This window comes from Grammomys surdaster, unplaced genomic scaffold (genome assembly GCF_004785775.1).
Source record: "Grammomys surdaster isolate TR1022 unplaced genomic scaffold, NIH_TR_1.0 173, whole genome shotgun sequence".
NCBI classification, from domain to species: domain Eukaryota; kingdom Metazoa; phylum Chordata; class Mammalia; order Rodentia; family Muridae; genus Grammomys; species Grammomys surdaster.
This window is the reverse complement of record NW_021604621.1, coordinates 1061843-1067474: the sequence shown is the minus strand read 5'-3', so window position 1 is coordinate 1067474 and position 5632 is coordinate 1061843. Positions and strand designations below refer to the sequence as shown.

At 43.3% G+C, this 5632-nt stretch overlaps 1 protein-coding gene and 1 pseudogene across 1 annotated transcript in view; one reads left to right on the top strand and one right to left on the bottom strand.

Annotated features, from left to right (window-relative positions):
* Frmpd3 (FERM and PDZ domain containing 3) overlaps positions 1–5632 on the bottom strand; it is a 95910-nt gene that overhangs the window by 25623 nt on the left and 64655 nt on the right. The window lies entirely within an intron of this gene.
* LOC114621243 lies at positions 2931–3433 on the top strand (annotated as a pseudogene).

Genomic DNA, 5632 nt, shown 5'->3' with positions numbered 1-5632 from the left:
CTTTCTTTCTTTCTTTCTTTCTTTCTTTCTTTCTTTCTTTCTTTCTTACTTGGCTGGTGGGTTGGCTGACTATAGACAGAATTACTGACTGGAATCTGACTAATTAGCTTAACTGATTTCTCTTCAGATTCTCTTTACTCTCAGGCAGTTCAGTATCATCAATAAAACAGCAAGAGGGCAACATCCTGTGCTTTAAGAAGGCCAAGCACATCAATAGGTGGCTAGAGAAGCAATGCCCATCCCACCAGTAGCTTTTCTTCCAGATATCCAACTGGGCCCCACCGTGGGTTAAGTGTGGCTCGTAAAAGGAACACACATGAGCTTTTGCCAACAGGCAAAAATTGAATTAAGGGGTGCTGGAGAGATGGCTCAGAGGTTAAGAGCACCAGCTGCTCTTTCAGAGGTCCTGAGTTCAATTCCCAACAACCACATGGTGGCTCACAACCATCTATAATGAGATCTGGTGCCCTCTTCTGGTCAACGGGCATACATGCAGGCAGAATGCTGTATTCATAATAAATCTTAAAAAAAGACAGATGTTTGTAAAAAATGAATTAAGGGAAGGTGAGCAGAGGTTAGATAGGTTTCAGAAAAGTTAGAAAGCAGCCATTTTACCTTAAATATGATTTTAATAATCATGATGCCTCATGTAACACTTGTCCATACAGAAAACACTAGACCAATAAAGCTCAAGCAGGAGAACTGGAGACGTGCTGGGCCACAAGAGAGCCCATGGGACATTCCTTTGTTTCTTTTTTGACCTTATGTGCTTCTATAGTAATGGAGTATGGTAATGTCCCAGAGGTGTCTGTTTCAGTTTGTTGTCTCTGTGAGAACAATATGTGAACACTACCTCATGTTCTCTCTACTAGGAACAAGGAAGCTGAGTGAAAGCTGTAACTAAATATTCCCAGGCCATCTTCAAGTGGAAAATGAGATAAGGAGAATGGCGTTTAAGGCATTAGTCAGCCAGGAGAAGCTACAGCAGGGATTAATTTGACATGCTCCAGCTGTATCTCCTTCCTGGGGTGCCCTGGTATAGAATTGACTCACTCCAGCAACTCAGACAAGAGAAAAAGGATGGAAAGCCAAGACCTGGAGAGGCAAGGGTACCAGATGGGGGTCCCTCAGGGGACCAGTCCATTTGAGTTCTTTCCTCCATAACACTAGGGAAGGCTAATTGGGCATAGCCAGACAACTTTGGGGTGAGGCAGAATATCAATTTAAAGCAATGGTTCCCAAGCTAGCTGTACAGCAGAGTCACCCAGGAGCCTAGAAAGACTTAGCTATCCCTGCACCCACCTCTAGCAATGCCAACTTAAATGGTCTGGGAGGAACAGCAGGACTAGTCAGAGATTGTAAATGTTTACAGATGAACCAGGTGATGGGGAGAAAGGCGTGCCTGCGATCCCATCATTTGGGAGGGTAGAGGAAGTAGGATCAGAAGTTCAAGGCCATCCTTTGTGGCCAGTGTGGATTATATGAAACCCTGTTTCAAAACCAAAACCAAAATCTTTGGGCATGATTCTTATGGTTAGTCATGGATGGGAAGTACTGCTTCAAGTGAACGATCTGTTTTAGCAGACCCTTCCAGAATAGTCTCAGGCCAGAGTGGGACATCTAGGAGGAAATGGGCCAAGTTTGATTTCTATCTTCCATCTCCTCTGCTAAGGACATTCAGGCAGCTGAAATCGATGTGTAATTGATGTTTCATGGGTAGTAGTGTACCGATCTTACAACCGGCTGCTCTCTTGTTCCTTTATTTTACACTCATTGGTTCTGTATGTATATGACTCTCTGTGTGTGCTAGGGCACGAGTGTGGAGGTCGGAGGACAGCTTATAGAAGTTTGTTCTCTTTTTTCATTGTGTGAGATCTGGGGATTAAATTCAGGTCCCCAGGACTGGGCAAAAAGCTACTTTACCCGCTGAACCATCTCACTTGCCCTCCTTCCTTCCTTTTGAGCTAGGATCTCCCTATACAACCCAGGCTGGCCTTAAACTCCCGATCCACCTGCATCATAGCCTCCTAAGTGCTCAGTTGGATTCTAGGTATCCATCCTCATGTACAAATGCATTCCGTTCTTTTAAACTCTAATCAGTGCATTTGTTAGTTCCTGAGATATCTACACTCCAGTCAAGCTATTGGTGTGATGCTGTCATTCATCGTTCATGTTCATGTGGAAAAGGATTGAATATTGTTGTGCCCGTTTTTTTAAGAGCATGGATTAGTAACCCACACAGCAAACATCACTGATGATTTTTTGTAACAAAAGCTGGCATTGAATGGCATGCTTATCAATCAAATAATATCTTTATGATATCATCTGAACGCTGGGAATGCAGGTCAGTTTGTAGAGTGCATATACAGCTTGCCTACCATATACAAGACCCTGGGTGTGGTGGCACATAAACTGTGCATGGTGACACACACCTGTAATCATAGCACTTGGGAGGCAGAGGTAGGAAAATCATCATTTCACGGGCTTCTTGTTATCTAAGCTATATAGCAAGTTTGAGGCCAGACTGAGTGAGATGCATGAGACCCTGTCTTGAAAGGAAAATAAAGGAAGGAAAAGAAGGAAAAAGAAAGGTGTAATGAGTACTTGCTATTTTAAGACTTTCGTGGCGGCCGGGTGTTGGTGGTGCACGCCTTTAAACCCAGCACTTGGGAGGCAGAGGCAGGTGGATTTCTGAGTTCGAGGCCAGCCTGGTCTACAGAGTGAGTTCCAGGACAGTCAGGGATCCACAGAGAAACCCTGTCTCGAAAAACCAAAAACCAAAAACAAACAAAAACCAAAAACCAAAAACAAACAAAAAACAAAAAACAAAAACAAAAAGAAACAAAAACAAACAAACAAAACAAGCAAAAGCAACCAGCTTCCTGGAATCGCTCTGTGCTAAAGCAAGTAGGAGCCTACGGGAGACAGGAATGAGTGATCCATGAAGGAACACATGGTGGAATGTGCCTGACTACTTCCACAGCCCACTAATGTTTTACATGGAAGAGGACCAGGGACATATTTGGCCCTGAGGGCGAATACCTTCGCACCCTGGAGGTCAACAGCCACACTTTCATTCACAGCCACACTCTCATTCAGCTGGCTAAACCTGAGTCACTGTGGTGGGACCATCTAAGGCAAGGGTGTGGGTGATGGACACGATCAGAAAAGCCGGGAGTAAGAACACTTCTGATCAGAAAAAAGGCAAGGTGATGGTACAGTATATCCGTCGTTATCCTCTGACGGAGCAAGACCTGGAGCTTCATTCAGAAACAGGGCACAGTTTTTTTTTGTGTTTTTTTTCTTTTTTTTGAGTGTTACAACTTCTGTGGAAGTCTCTCCTTACTTGATGTTTCCTTTGACAGTTGTTTCGTTGTTTTCCGGTTCTGTTCAAATTCTTTGTATTCATAACATCACAGATCTCCTTTGGTAACTGCTTTGGGAAAGCAGCCAGTGGGGGAGGTGGAGAAGATTCTACATCAGTCTTTGAAAAAACACGGGAAAGATAGTTAAGGAAGTTTGAACTGGTGGATCATACTGGCACTCAAGCAGTCAGTGTAAGGTGTAAGATTACACACTTCTAGGTGTCAGATTCTGGCAAAGAGATCTAATAAAATACACTGCTATGACATGCAAAAAAAAAGATTTTCGTGGCATTAATTTCTTGTTGTTGCTATAACACATGACTCCAAATTTAGTAGCTTAAATAATATACATCTATTCCTTTAAGGTCTTGGAGGTCAGGGGTCTGATACAAGTGTTACTGGGTTAAAAGTCAAGTGCAAGGCTGTCAGTGTCACTTTTGGTGGTCTAGAGTTGAATCTATTTCCTTATCTTCCCTGGTCCGGGAAGTCACCCAACACTCCTTGGTCCTTGGCTTTTCCCCTAATTAAGGCCAGCAAGGGTGAGATGAGTCCTGTCATTACATCTCTCCAACTTTCTCTCCGGATTCTCTCACATACACCAACTCTATTGACTGCATTAGTTCCGCTTGACTAATCTATGCTAATCTCACTATTTTAATAAGCTCAGGCGATTAGCAATCTTAATTTCATCTGCACTTCTTATTCCATTCTGTCTTAGCATATTCACAGGTTTAAGGATTATAGAATAGACATATTTAGGAGGGGATTATTCTACCTATTGGACGTGGTAAATCCTATTACAACTTACAACAATGATGACACCTAGTGGATACTTTTCCTCAAGTTCGCTTTTGCATTATGTTCGTTGTTCCTAATAGGATCTACCTGAAGCATTTATCACTTGGATTTACACATTTGAGCACTCATACCATCCACCCGACCATTGCTCAGAGCTTACTCCTAATTGGCAACCTTTTAGCCCTGTCTACCCACTCAGTACAATCTTCGATTTACCCTAACGGGTAGTGTTATCTCACCACCTAGTCATGATCTGGTGGAGTTCTTTACACTGGAACACTGTTCTTTCGTGCACACAGGATATGAGTGCAGTAGGCAATAGGGCTGGGAATAAGAAAACGCACGCATTGTATGCAACAAAGGAGGGGACCGCCCATGCCCATCACACGTTTCACATCTGTGCCGTGGCCTGACAGTTGCCTTGCTTCCGCCCGTCTTTCATGCTGGTCCAAATCAGCCTTCACTCTGTTACTCCTCTGCTCAAGGACCTACGGTGCATACCTACTAATCAACCACATTGAATCTAAATTCCTCAAACTGGCCTGGGAGGCTTTTAACTGACTTGCTGTGCCCGCCCTTAATCTCTCCAATCTCGTCTTTCCTTATTTTCCTCTCCAGCCAAGCAACTATGCTTATGGACCTGCACATATGGCTTGCTTATTTCCGTGCTTGCTCCTTGCCTTTGAACACATCCCACTTCTCCCTGCTAATTCATGCCTATCACTTCAAGATCCAGCTTAAAACACCCTCTTGAGGAAGCTCGTTCTTGTTAACTCCTTCTTGTTCTTTTCATTCCATATTTCATACCACATTTATCTATGACATTTACTTCATACTGTTTTTTAAGAAAGAGATTTATTTTAGTTTGTGTGTGTGTGTGTGTGTGTGTGTGTGTGCGCGCGCGCGCGCGCGTGCGAGAGCTGGAGCACGTGTGTCTTCCCAGAGAGGGTGAACCTCATGTGATTCCAGAGTTATGTAGGTTCTGATGGTATATCAAGTTGGGTTATATGTCTTTGCGATTCTAGCCACCCCAATAAGAATGTAATTTCTCTGAAATGTTCATTCATTCACTGGTATGGGTGGATCACCGTATATAAGCAGATTGCTTGTCACTCAGGAGATACATACTGACCCTGGTTCAGCCTCTTTTCCCCCAGGCCTCTGGTCACTCAAATTAGTTATATTACAAAATCATTGAGAGAAAATGAAAAATTAAATAAATTCTGAAACCCAATGAAATCAGTGTTTGCTGAGCAGTGGTAATGCACATACATCTTTAATCCCAGAACTCTGGAGGCAGACACAGGTAGATCTCTGTGAGTTTGAGGCCAGACTGGTCCAGAGTGAGCTCTAGGACAGCCAGGGCCACACAGAGAAACCCTGTCTTTTTAAAAAAAAATGGTAATTTTCAGAGTAGGGCCGAGGTGTCTTTCTTTCTTTCTTTCTTTCTTTCTTTCTTTCTTTCTTTC